General features: G+C 49.7%; 1 long non-coding RNA gene and 1 pseudogene across 1 annotated transcript; one reads left to right on the top strand and one right to left on the bottom strand.

Moving 5' to 3' along the window:
* Positions 1-479: 479 nt before the first annotated feature.
* Positions 480-13741, bottom strand: LOC136516259 (arginyl-tRNA--protein transferase 2-like; annotated as a pseudogene).
* LOC136516260 (uncharacterized) lies at positions 3432-12510 on the top strand. The gene is made up of 3 exons (XR_010773981.1): positions 3432-5065; positions 5561-6155; positions 11022-12510. It is a non-coding gene; the product is annotated as an uncharacterized lncRNA (long non-coding RNA).
* Positions 13742-14454: the final 713 nt, after the last annotated feature.

Genomic DNA, 14454 nt, shown 5'->3' with positions numbered 1-14454 from the left:
TACTCGTAGTAAAAAAATTGTTGTAGCTTTTTTTTCCCTCCAAAGAATCGATTCAGCTGCTCGCCTGCTCCGGAATTTCATCGTGCTTCTGCTAAGGACGTGTGGACTTTGTCGGCTCGCAGTTGTAGTTTGCGCAAATACGGCAAACCAGGTACTACGTTGTACGTTCTACAGGGTACTACCATACGACACGTTCCGAACCCGGGCTACGACGAGCGGACGCGCCACCTCCTCAGAAGCGACGAGTCACGAGGCGTGCGATGGTACGTGCCGCTGTGGTGGGTCTGTCCTGTCCTCTGGCGCAAAGCGGTGGTAGCTTGGGAATTGGGATGCCTCTGCGCCACTTCATGACCACGCAGGTGAGACACGATGCAGGCGGCAGGCCCCTACTGAGCGCCGGTGCGGTGCGGCCTTTTGCAGTGGACGTACGACGAGAATTTCTGGTCACGAGCGGTCGCTGTTTTGTTTAAAAAAAAAAAAACACTGCCGTTTCGACAGAAGCCCATTCCCTGCAACTTTTTTACCGTGCCGGTTCCATTGCCCTTCAGGCCCATTGAGGTGTTCGTAATCGCCACTTTTCCTCTTCAGCGTAAGCCATGCAAGAAGACTTCAGTGCCAACACACACACACAATCGTCGACCGGAGAATGTTCTATGTCAGCCTCGACCGCGAGCTCTCGTATCTTTTACAACAAAAATCGAGCATAAACATGCAGCAATATAACAGAGCTATGACCTTTCTTTCTGAATGAAACTAGTTTAACTCTTATGTGCATCGTTCATAGTAGAATTGGCCTCTCGGACTGGCTGCATATCAAGAAAGGCAATACACAATTCGATCGGATAGCTCCTTCCCAACAACCTTGACGTATCTGCTCAGTTGCCCCTCTAGCGCATTGAGGTGTCGCCTCTCGGTTGGCCCAAACACTTGCTGAAGGCCCTGTAAGGGAGAGAGTTAGCTAAACAGATCGTACAGAAATCAAAACCAGAGAATAAAATCAAAATTTTCTAGTCACAGATTACATGGTTTTACAAATTATGTGATACAGATAATTGTTCAATCTTTTATACATGTTCTTTAGAACAGACTAATGGAGAAATGGATGATTAATAACAGAAAAGGCTGGCAAATTTCCTGATAAATACTACAAAAGCAAATTTAGTGCCCACTGACGATGTACTCCTATTTCTCTGCACAGATCGCATAGGACCATCATCATCTTTCCGATTTGAGGTCAGATTTTGTGTATGTACCTTAAATTTAACCACGAGCCATTCAGGTCGTGATGTTTTTTATGTCATTTATGTTGGAACTGCCTTCAGTTGTATCAGGCTTTTCTGAATGAGTTATCTCTTCATCGACCATTATTTCTGATTCATAGTCGTTGAAATCTTCATCATCATCCTCATCGCTGGGAGACTCGTGGTGGTCGACTTTTGCTGAAGAGTCATCAGAGGGACTACAAATCTGAGGCTGGGGCACTTCACCTTGCATTGTAGCATAATCAGATAGAATGGAATATTGACAGTATCCAATAGAGGCTTGGCTAAATCATAGCGAACCCACCTGCAATGTTGAGAATTAGAAGTTAGAGAAGAATGAAAGAAGCATGAAATTTAATGGTTAAATAGCATCAAGTTTTGCATAAAAGCCTTTGACTTGAGTAGCTGGGAATAGAAACATAAAAATAGCTAACCAATAATTTCAACAGTCAAGCTTCAGGTAAACTTTTTAACCAGATGAAAGTATGCTTTCAACGTTTCACTAATCCATTATCTGAAGGCAGTGACAAGTGACAACAGCAGTCTCCTACAAATTCCTACTACTCTAGAACAAGAAGACACCAAAAAATATCCATTTCAACCACATTAGTAAACATACGGCATACCAGGACATAACTCAGTGTGCCTCCTTTAACTTCAACATGTAAAGTTTGACTATTGTTACGTTCAGTCATTCACATTATACAAGGTTATGTATTGCGAAATATAGTGGCAGGGTGAAAGAAAATTACTCGTAACGGACTGGACATAGAAGTTCTGATGGTCGATATGCAGCTTTGTATTTCATCTTATTGCAAGAATGTATATAGTAACCGAGATAGTAGTACTGAAGGCTGGGACAGTGCTCCTGTGTCGTCTTGACCCAATCTATCTCCTTCAGAGCTGTATACTTTCCAAGAGATAGGAAAGAAAGGTCAGGATCCCAGAACAAGTACTTGCTTGACAAACACTTAGGAAGGATATCAACTACACCAACAGCCACAAGTTTTCCATCAATTCTGTACTGCTGATGAAAAGACCCAAACCCGCACAGTGGAACTGTATTATCACCACTCTTTGGGGGGACAAACACGATTGGTGTATCTACTAGAAATCTCTTGTATGAGCTTTCCGTAACTGTCTTCTTATGCACCTTTGTCTGATACCTTCGGTACAGAGCAAACTCCTCAGGATCAAAATGAGATGTGCTTAACCTAATCTCCAGGATTTTTCTTTTCAGAGGATATCTCGCATTAGTTTTGTTCACAGAGCTTTGCTTTGAACCACTAGACTTGTCTGAAGCTTGCACAGGCACAACAACGCTGGTATGGTTCTGCATTGCCTGATTGGTGGCCAAATAGAAATTAAGATGCCCGTTACAAGCTTTTACTTCAAAACCAGCTAGTTCTCCAAGACGTTCCATTGCCATGGATAGCTTTTCTGCAACAGAGTTTGGAGAAAGATCTACTAGTACTTCAGTTTGATTAGCACCATTTTCTTTAGGCAATGCACGTCTAACTGCTGCCACTATTTGGAAACTTATATTGCACGTATAAACCAAATCTTGCACTGCTTCTCCGACTTTCTTTTCTTGTACTGCTTCTCCTACTTTCCTTTTGACTTGAGGTTTAACAGTCTTCACAACAGCTTTGGGGAGTTGAACAGAACCCAATACCCCCCCTTGGACGCATGTATCTGTGGCCTCATTGATTCTGCTTGCCAGGCAACAAGTGACGTCATCTTCTTTCGATATATTTGGACACGTGCCTGCTCGAAACTCTTTTGCTGATACCTTTGATACTTTCGAGGTTGGTGAATTCAGAGGTTCACCAAGTGAGCGCTTTGTTGGACTTGCCTTACACTGGGGACTTCCAATCTGTGGATCAAGCTCACCATCAAGGAACCTGCACATGGATGGGTTGAAAAACACAACACAGGACAGTTTAAGAAGTCTATTATAAACTTAGCAGGGCATATGGATCAAAATGAACAGAATTACCTCTGCATCTTTTTAAGTACACGAGCTTGCTCTTTGGAACAAATAAAATCATTTGCCTTCAAGCGTATCGTATATGAGGGACAGCATGTCCATTCCATCTCAGGTTTGTAAAGAAAACAACCAGCTCTCCTCCAACCCCGATCAAGAAGAGCTGTAAAATTTGCAATTACGATCACAAGTCAAGAGTCATGCCATCTAAGCTAAAGTGCCTTTTATTCACTTTGGGAAAAATATGGAATAGCAAATATTATGGGTTGGAACCTGAAGTAGTTAGTATACTACGGCACCACCAAGTTGTTCAACTTCAGTTAAACTCCCTCTTTCTGTTAACCCTCTAGTTAAATTTGTATTTCAGAAGTGCACACTTTTTTGTTCTCAATAAACTTATTTTCAGGATGCAGATTTTCACTGTTCCAAATTGCTGGATGTGGCAGTTTTCCTCGAATGTGCTGCAATTGTCATACCTTTGTTTTTAATAAATCCAATTTGACATCTCAAACTATTGTATTACATGTTAAAGTTGGGTTACATTTAGGGATGCAAATGGTTATCCAATGGTGCCTGAGTAAGCTAATTAATTACGGTGGCATTAATGTCATTTTAGCTCATTTAGCAAGTTTTGAGTGGTCCTAATGACCCAGAGCAAGTGGAGCTTGCATCTCTAGTTACATTTGTCTTCTCCAGTATGTGAAGTGAAATAGTCAAAAGCGAACGATCAGGTACATCGTAGTTTGCCTAGTCAGTCGATCAGTCAACTACTCACGACTAGTCATCCCTTTCTAGTTGAACTAGTTGCTGCTGACAGGCTGACGGCAACTTGGGCTCCAGCCCAGTAGTATTCAAGGCCCATCCCATACCATCACATGTCCACATCCTATCCTATATATACTAAGACACAGGCTCCTCTGGCTTTGACCTAGCTGCCAGCTGAAATGAGCACAAGCAGGGAACAGAAAAATCCTTCGACCTGAGCATGAAGCCTACTGGGACAGCCTATTGGCTAGGCAATAGTGCAATACCCTGCCCTGAGCCGACTAGTCAATGCCTAGTCACGATTTACAATTAAACTGCAATTGCCTTCCACTGGGTGAACATTATATTGCAGTATGTTGCACTTTTGAAACCTGTACCACGCAACAAGAAAATAGCAACAAAAATAAAAGGACTTGATCTATGCACATCCTGGATCTAGCAAGAAACCATAAGCCCCCAATTGAAGTTCAATTTATTCGCTATCTTGTTGGAAAGCCACATTTCAATCAACAAGTTAGCATGAAACTCCGTGAGCTAACAGAACATGTTGTAGGTCCCAAATCCCACCACAGGAACTGAAAAATCCCTGTGGCTAACAGAACATGTTGGAAATTGGGATCAGTTGACTGCAGAAAATAACTAAGGAAAAAGTGAAAGAGATTGGGATTGGATTGAGAATTGGCTAGTGACCACCAGTTACCAGTTCAGGGCCTAGGTCTGGGAAATTTTAATGGGGCTTTTGAATCCTAAATTTATCCAAGAAAATCAACTTTCCAAGTTATTGTTCCAGAAACATTACAGTCACTTCCCCTGTCCAAACACATAAATCCTCAACAATGTTTACAAGGCTGTCCAAATATCATTTAAAAAAACCTTTGTTCTCTAGATTTCGACATAACAGGTAGATGAAACTTGAAAGCAGTATTTTTGGGGCCATAACAGAAAATGTTGATTAGTAATGAACTAAATTCTGTAGCACAGCCCAAAACCACGAATTGCCCATAGAACACATTACACTATGATTTATGACACGAAAACACAATAAGGATAGGCTGTTAGATTGATCTCCTAACCAATAAGCCCAACGGCTTATTGGGCCTTGGTCACGCGCCCTGATCGGGGGCGCCCAACCCTACATGGTTGGTGGGCCCCCGTCGCACTGCGCTATATAAAGAGGTGGGGGCCGGCGGCTCAAAGCACGAGGTTCGCCGTGAGCCGCAAACCCCACCGACAAACCCTAGACCGATCTAAGAGGGCGCGCAGCCAGCGACGGGAAGCTCCGCTGACCCTCGCCGTCGTCACTGCTACGCCCCGTCTGCACTGCATCGACGTCCGTGCAGCCTCTACTCCAACCATCGCTGCCCGTGAGCAGACTTCACCGACAAAGCTGATGGAGGCCTCTGGATCCACTCCCTCTGGGATCTCAGGTTCGACACCTTCTCCTTCCTCTAGATAGCTTTCTAGGTCTACAGCGTTACCGTTGTCTACTGCTCTTGATGTCTACCCTCTAGACCGACTGCTAGATGATTCTAGAAAGATAACATAGGCATCTTGCAATTACTTTGCGCAATATTTTGGCCATCTCTTATTTGTTTTAGCTGCAGATTTGCTCCAAACTATTATTAACATAGCTTGGAATATTGGCATTTTAAAGCACCCACTCAGTGACAGCTTTGGTGGAGATTTTCCCATTGTCCAATATGCAGATGACACTTTGCTCATCCTGCCAGCTGAAGCTAGAATCCTATTCAACTTAAAAGGCCTGCTCAGATCCTTCTCTGATTCTACTGGCTTGCATGTGAATTTTCAGAAATCCTTTTTAGTGCCTATTAACCTGTCAGAGTCAAAAACTATTCACCTTGCCAATACTTTTGGATGTGCAGTAGGAACAATGCCTTTTGCCTATCTTGGGCTTCCCTTGGGCACAACTAGACCTACTCTGCAAGAATTCTCTCCTATGTTGACAAGGATTGAAAGGAGACTCACTGGAATCAGCAAGTTCCTCTCTTATCATGGAAGACTTACTCTGGTTAATTCTGTACTCTCAGCCCTGCCAACATTCTACATGTGCACTTTACAACTCCCCCCACAGATCATCAAGCAAATAGACAGCTACAGAAAGAAGTGTCTTTGGAATGGAGGTGATAGGAACCGAGGTTCCTCCTCTGACCGAGCGTAGGTTGTAGCGGTGGGTGATCGGGGGTCGAGGCTTAAACCGCGATGGACCACGGCGGGGCGCCGTGATCTCGCGGAGGGAGAGGGTGGCGGCGCTACAGTACCGGCGCTACAGTGCCGCGGTACTGTTCACGGGAGAGAGAAGGCGGCGGCTAGGGTTTCTCCCGGCTCCCTGAGGAAGCCGAAAACAATAATTGTTTCTGCTTAATTTCCTCAATAGAGTTTACAGGTATTTATATGTCTCTGAATAATAATAGAAAATAACTCTAATATTATGTAAAATATGATAAATATGGGCCTTAAGCCCCCTAACCCGCCGCATCCTCTAGCCACTGCTGGGCCTTCGCCTGGAGTACTGGATGCCGGTCATAACATCTCTCCCCGCCTTCTCAAACAGCTCGTCCTCGAGCTGGAAGTCGGGGTAGAAGGTGCGGAACTCGTCGACGCACTCCCATGTCGCATCCTCTTCTGGAAAACCATGCCACTGGATCAGCACCTGCCAGGTGTCACGGCGTCGCTGGACACGTAGCGCCTTGGCCGGGGCAGGAGTGTAACGGCCGTCAAAGGTCGGCGCCAGGCTGGCCGGCGTTGCTGGAGCGTCACCGCGGTGGCGCTTGAGCAATCCCACGTGGAAGACATCATGAAGACGGGCACCTTCGGGCAGCTGTAGACGATACGCCACCACTCCAAGACGCTCCAAGACGCGGAACGGCCCGACATAGCGAGGACCGAGTTTGCCCTTGGCCCCTGGAGAGAGTGCATGGGCTGTGCGGTTGAGCAGCCGCAGCCACACCCAGTCGCCCACCTGGAACTCGACGTCGCGGTGGCCGGCATCATAATATTTTTTGGACAGCTGCTGAGCCTGCAAAAGACGTTGGCGCACCTCGGCGAGGATCTCATCACGGGACTGAAGAAGCGCATCTGCAGCCTCGGTCCGAGCTGTACCCGGCGAATAGGGCAGCAGCGGCGGAGGAGGGCGACCGTAGACGACCTCAAACGGTGTGGCGCGAAGAGCCGTGTGGAAGGAGGTGTTGTAGCAGTACTCCGCCCACGACAGCCAATCCACCCACGCGCGGGGGCGATCCCCCGTCACACAACGGAGGTACATGGCGATGACCTTGTTCACCACTTCGGACTGGCCATCCGTTTGCGGATGGAAAGCTGTGCTCATGCGCAACTAGACGCTCGCCATCTTGAAGATGTCTCGCCAAACGTGCCCGGTGAACACGGGGTCCCGGTCGCTGACAATGGACAGCGGAAACCCGTGAAGGCGAACGATGCCGTCGAAGAAGGCACGAGCGACGGACGTAGCAGTGTAGGGGTGGCCGAGCGCGATGAAGTGGGCGTACTTGGAGAAGCGATCCACCACCGTGAGGATGACCGACTTGCCCGCAACCTTGGGCAAGCCCTCGATGAAGTCCAGTGAGATATCCGCCCACACTTGGGTGGGGACGTCTAGGGGCTGCAGCAAGCCCGCGGGCTGAACCGTCTCCGTCTTATTGCGCTGGCATGTGGTGCAAGAACGCACCAGGTCCTGCACCAACACACGATCACGAGGGATGTAGAAATCTGCACGAAGTCGATGTAGCGTCTTCTGGGTGCCCTCATGGCCAGCTGAGTGAGCCAAGAGGAGCACTTGCTGGCGCAAGTCCCCTTGGTCCGGCACGTAGACGCGGGAGCCATGGATCAGAAGGCCGTCAGCCAGGCGCCATGGGGCCGCCAGCTCCCCCGCCTGGAGCTGCGCCAGCAGTTGCTGGGCGTCAGGCGCGGCTGCTGTTGCCCGCCGGATGGCGTCCAGAAGCTCGAAGGATGGTCCCGACACAGGTAGGGCTGCTGCAGCCGCGGCCACCAGGACGGCTGCCCCCCCATCTGCCAAGTCCCGGCGAGAGAGAGCGTCTGCCACGATGTTCAAGCGGCCCGGCCGGTACTCGACCGAGAAGTCGAAACCAAATAGCTTGCTGATCCATTGATGCTGCGGAACTGTAGACAATCGTTGATCAAGCAAAAATTTCAAACTGTAATGGTCAGTGCGAACCAAAAAGTGGCGCCCCCACAAATATGGGCGCCAATGACGAACGGCCTGAACCAAGCCGATCAACTCCCGCTCGTAGGCCGCCAGGTTGATGTGACGGGCCGCGAAGGGACGGCTGAAGTAGGCGAGGGGCCCGACGCCCTGGTGGAGGACGGCGCCGAACCCTGCGCCCGACGCGCCGCAGTCGACCACGAAGGGCTTAGTAAAGTCTGGCATCTGAAGAACAGGTCCTGTGGTCAAAGCGCGCTTGAGCGCCTCGAATGCCCCCGAAGCATCGTCGTCCCACACAAACGCGTCCCGCCGCAAGAGGCGCGTGAGTGGGGCGGCGATGATGCCGAAGTCCTGAATGAATTTCCGATAGTAGCCCGCGAGGCCGAGGAAACCACGCAGGCCACGGGCAGAGCGCGGCAGGGGCCACGCAGCCACGGCGGCGACCTTGTCAGCGTCCATGGCGACGCTGCCCTCGGAGATCACGTGGCCCAGGTAGGCCACCGACGATGCGCCAAACGAGCACTTGGATCGTTTCAAGTGAAGGTGGTGTACCCGAAGCGCGTGGAGGACGATGTTGACATGCTGCAAGTGCTCGGCCCATGATGGACTATAAATTAATATATCATCAAAAAATACCAGCACAAACCGCCGCAGGTAAGGCCGAAGGACGTCATTCATCAGCGCCTGGAAGGTTGCCGGGGCATTGGAGAGCCCAAATGGCATCACCAGAAACTCGAAGTGGCCCTGATGGGTGCGGAAAGCCGTCTTGTCGATGTCCTCCGGGTGCATGCGCACCTGATGATAGCCGGAACGAAGGTCAAGCTTGGTGAAGAAACGAGACCCATGGAGCTCATCCAGCAACTCGTCAACCACCGGAATTGGGAATTTGTCCTTGGAGGTCTTGGCGTTGAGGGAGCGGTAGTCGATGCAGAAGCGCCATGACTTGTCCGCCTTGCGCACCAGCAGGACGGGCGCGGAGAACGGCGAAGTGCTCGGCCGAATGATCCCTTGGGCAAGCATCGCTGCACATTGGCGCTCGAGCTCGTCCTTCTGTAGCTGCGGGTATCGGTACGGCCGCACCGCCACTGGGGCCGTCCCGGGCAGCAGGTGGATGCGGTGGTCGTAGGGGCGCGCCGGAGGGAGCCCAGTAGGCTCGTCGAAGATGTCACCGTGCTGCGCCAACAGGCGATCCAGGAGAGGTAGCCGTGGGTCAGTCGTGACCGCGGTCACCGGCTGCTGTGGGGAGGGCGTCTGAGGGCCGGGCACGCCCTGCCAGGTGACGCGGCGGCCCTCCCTCCAGAACGCCATGGTAAGGGCGTCGCAGTCCCACAACACGGGGCCCAATGTGCGAATGAAGTCGAAGCCGATGATGAAGTCGAAGGCGCCCAGGTTGAGGCCAACACACGTGATGGTGAAGTCCTCGTCGCCGATGCGGACGGGCACGTTCCGAGCAATGCCCTCACACGCCACGTGCTCACCATTGGCGACCGTGACACGGAGGTGGTCACCCCCAGCCGGAGACAGGCCCAAACGGCGCAACACAGCCCCTTGGACAAAATTATGAGTGGAGCCGGTGTCGAGGGGGGCGAGGAAACTCTCGTCTTTGACGGTGACGGGGAGCAGCATGGCGTTGGGCGGCCGGATTCCTGCAACAGCATGGAGAGAAACGACAAGGGCGTTAGCAGCGTCTGCTGCATCACCAGCCACACCTTGGCCGGCCGGCTCGTCTGGAAAGGCGGCTGCGTCGGCTTCTGCAGCAGGCACCTCCCCGGCTGCCTCGTCGACGAAGTCCGTAGACTCGAGGTAAAACAGCCGGGGGCACACATGGCCCCGGACATAGGGCTCGTCGCAGTTGAAGCACAGCCCTAGACGGCGGCGCTCCAACTGTTCCGCCGGCGTGAGGCGACGGAACTGACGCACGGGAGGGGCGCCCTGCCCGCCCGCGGGGCCAGCGCCCGGCTGAGCTGGAGCCCCCGCTGCTGGTGGCGGGGCACGCGGGGGCAGGCCGGGACGAGGTGGAGGCCGGGCACCCCGCGGGGGTGGCGCCGTGGGCATGGCTACCGCGCGACGCTCGAAAGCCCGTGCCAAGTACATGGCCGTCTGGATGTCCTGGGGATCGCGCATCTCCACATCCACCCGAATGTACTCGGGAAGGCCCCCGACGAAGAGATCGGCCTTCTGTTTGGCCGAGACGCCACGTGCATGGCAGGACACCGCCTGAAAGCGGTCGGCGAACTCCTGGACCGTAGATTGGAATGGCAAGCGCCCCAACTCCGCCAGCCGAGTACCGCGAACAGGCGGTCCGAAGCGTTGGCGGCACAGCTCGACGAAGCGCTCCCAAGAAGGCATGCCCTCATCCTGCTCGAGGGCGTAGTACCAGGTTTGCGCCAGGCCCCGGAGGTGGTACGACGCAATCCACGTTCTGTCAGAGGCCGGCCATCGTTGGCCCCGGAAGAATTGCTCGCAGTGGTTGAGCCAATTCAGGGGGTCTTCCGAGCCGTCGTACGTTGCGAACTCGAGGCGATGCGTCTTGGGCGGCAAGCGGTCGAGACCGCCCCCCATGGCCTGCTGAGGGCGCTCGTAGGGACCCTCCTGGTCGGCCCCAGGTGGCACGGCCGCGTAGGCCGCCGTACAGGCTCCCTGCTGCATAGGGTCCCCCATGGACGACCGTCGATGGAACCTGAGGGATGGTGGACCGAGGCGGCGCCGAGGAGTATAGCGGCGCGGTCATGGAGTGGTGCGCCGCCGAGGATCCAAGGGCCCAAGCCGGAATCGGCGACGGCGAGTGCGGAAATTGCAGCATATGGAGGTGAGATAAATAGAAAAGGCAACTGTCCGACAGCATGGGAAGCAGCCTGCAGATCACAAAAGGAAGGAGGATTGTGTATCATTGATCTAAAAACTCAGAACTCAGCCCTTCTAAAATATTTGGATAAGTTCTATAACTCAGCAGCTGACCTGGTTGAAATTATATGGTAATCATCAAACCCCACCCTAGATGCCCAACTGGGTCCTTCTGGTGGAAGGATATTTTAAAGCTGTTCGAAAAATTCGAATCCTTCTCTGTTGTGTGCCCAATAAAGGCAATACTGCTCTATTATGGCTTGAAAATTGGTCTGGTAACACCCTGAAGAACAGGTAGGCTTAAAATCAGATGATGGGGTCTTTGGAGGCTTCACCTCTCTTTGACTGGCTATGGTCTTCTAGCAATTTAGGCAAACACAAATTCTTCTTTTGGCTACTTTTAAGAGATCAACTAAACACTAGAAATATCCTCAGAAGGAAGAACAGGAATTTGGATGATTACAATTGTGTGCTTTGCAACAGTGGCTGTGAAGAAACCCTCCTCCGTCTTTTCTTATCATGTCCCTTCAACCAGGACTGCTGGAATACCCTACACATCCATTGGAACTTGAATTTGGATCCCCTTGACATGGTAATTGAAGCTCGGACTACCTTTGGTCATTGCATTTTCAGAGAGATCATGATTACAGCTTGCTGGATCATTTGGAAAACTAGAAATGACATCATTTTTGACAATGGAGTTTGTAACCTCTCGGTTTGGAAGAGGCATTTCAAGGAGGAGCTTGGTCTGGTGTGTACCAAAGCCAAGCCGGCTACAAAAGGACCTCTATCTGTTTGGTGAGACAATTACTCCTAATGTTTCTTTTTTTTCTCTTTTTTGGGCCTGGCTGCCTTGTAAGTTTTGTAACCTTTGTGCATACCTCTTTCTTTGCTGTTTGTACATTTCCTTATATGAAAATGAAAAAATATAGGTAGGGGGCTCCCCTGCTGAATTGTTCAAAATATATTTTGGCCATCTTATACTGCCTGTGACCGGAAGGTCCCGGGTTCGAGCCGCGGCCTCTTCGCATTGCACAAGCGAGGGTAAGGCTTGCCACTGACACCCTTCCCCAGACCCCGCACAGAGCGGGAGCTCTCTGCACTGGGTACGCCCTTTTTATACTGCCTGTCATCATTTCTTTCATACCCATAATGCCAGGAAAGTATGGCCTTATAAAGATATCACAATTTGAATGTTTACATGATTCTAGACAAGCAATTGAATGTTAGCGATTGCACATGTATTATTTTGTCACTTACTCGTTTTGCTAACTAGGTTTTGAATACAGGAAGCGCTCAGGAATCAGGACGTATTTGTGTTATAACATTTATAACCTTAAACCATGTGTAAAAAAGGTAGCAAGCCTCCAAAATCCATATAGAATCTTGTTTTCCTAGAAGCGGAATACCAATAATGTGTTCCCAAGTAGCATACAAAATGCAAAATTTTGAAATGGTCAAAACTTTGTACCTTGATAGTCATCAGCTTTCAGACTGTTAGCCCACATACCTGCAAGATTAATAGGATAGAAAGTAGCACGGTAAATGATGATGTGGCAAAGCCTTCTATACACAAGTATATACATGAAAGGTAGAACAACAAGAAAAGAAATAACAAACAACAAACGAGAAAATGATGAAATGTGTAATGTAAAGGTCAAAGCAATTCCCATCTACTATATCTTTTTACCTTGTAAAACTGACTAGTTAAATCAAAGTTGGATATACTTTATAACCAGGGTGGAGCCAGAAATGGACTATGCCCCAACTCCCCCAAGGCCTATCTAGTGCTAGGCAGACTTAAATCCTTTGAACCATAGACATCTGTACATTTTTAGTGGTTTTCTATTGCTATTGTTAAAACTGCCTTGGACCAGGCTAAAGCCCAGGCAGCCTCGGGCTTTGCTCTATCACTGTTTATAACACCACAAATAACATGCGCTACATGATCCATATGGATCGTTTTCAGAGACAAAACTAGATGGTTGCTGGCTTGTTTCAAGTATTACAAGCTAAGTGGAAAAAAATGAGGCATTTGAAGCATTCAGCAACTAATAACAAAACAAAAACGTAACAACGAGCGTTCAGAGGTTCATAGATTAACCAAGCCCCTGAATTGGCAACCATGATTCATTAAGGCCATAAGCTGAAAAAATAACTATCCTCCCCAGCTCAAACTACAAAGCCGTCGTTCGTTTGCACTGTCCCTTGGCAGCAATATCTAAAAGGAAATTCACAAGTTATCATGGTGATCCGGGGTCAGACATCCTCTGCGTGACGCGTCGAGATACTAGAACCAACAGGCGATTCAACGCTATAGTAGAACCAACGGGCGATTCCACGCGCAACAAAGCTTGAGGGTCCGATACAGGTCGAAGCAGAGCGAATCAGTTTCATCGGACGGGGTTCGGAAATCGGTACCGTGGGAGATGCTCGTGGGCCCGGAGGAACGGCAGTAGCCGCAGGTTGTGCGGCGCCGGCCGTAGTCGATCACCACCGACTCACCCCCGTCCTGCGCCCCGCCGCTGCTGCTGGTGCCGTCGGCCATCGCGCGGCGGCGGGGTGCCTCGTCGCCGCGCCGGAGCGATGAGGACGAGTTTGGGTTTAGCGGGCTCGGGCGATGTGGCCGGGCGAATCAGCTGCTGGGTCCCTGGATCTGGATGGGCCGGGGGGCTAGCTGTAAAATAGGGCTCGGCCACTCGGGGACTCTCTACATCTTCGTCGACATTGAGAAATGCTGACATATACTATTTATTTAATTTAAACCTTATAATGCGTATGTTTCACTTTTCTTAATACTCATACTTACTCAGTTCACTTACCTTTTTAAAAAAAATATAACTCCAGACTTTTGGATTCTTTCGATGTAGGGATTTTTTTCTCTTTTTTTTCTCTCCTCTTTTATCTTGCAAAACATACGTGGTCTAGCGTATTCTCTCTATCCTAAAATAAACGGCATCCTCATTTTTTGAGAAATCAAACGTTTTTAACTTTAACTAAATATACATATAAAATTATTAATATGTATGATGCATAATAAGTATCATTAGATTAATTTATAAAAAACTTATATTGAGATACAAATATTATAAATTTTTCTATAAATCTAGTCAAACTTAAGAAAGTTTAACTTACACAGACTCCAAAGCAGCACTTATTTTAGGTCGGGGGGTACCTATCAAATCCGATTGGTCCTTTCGGTTCCACACACGAGCTTTTCCCAATTGCCGCTCCATTCACTGAAGCCACCTCTTCTCCCCCATCGAAACTTCTCCCTGATACGTATGTAGGAAGAGGCAAGCCAACCTCTAGACTAGAGGTGCCATCATCGATCGAGCAATGTCAACAGATGGGGCACCCAAATCAGGTGGACGCGCATTGGGTGGGAATTGGGATGT

This window comes from Miscanthus floridulus, chromosome 17, assembly GCF_019320115.1.
Source record: "Miscanthus floridulus cultivar M001 chromosome 17, ASM1932011v1, whole genome shotgun sequence".
NCBI lineage: Eukaryota > Viridiplantae > Streptophyta > Magnoliopsida > Poales > Poaceae > Miscanthus > Miscanthus floridulus.
This window is presented reverse-complemented; position numbering and strand designations above follow the sequence as displayed.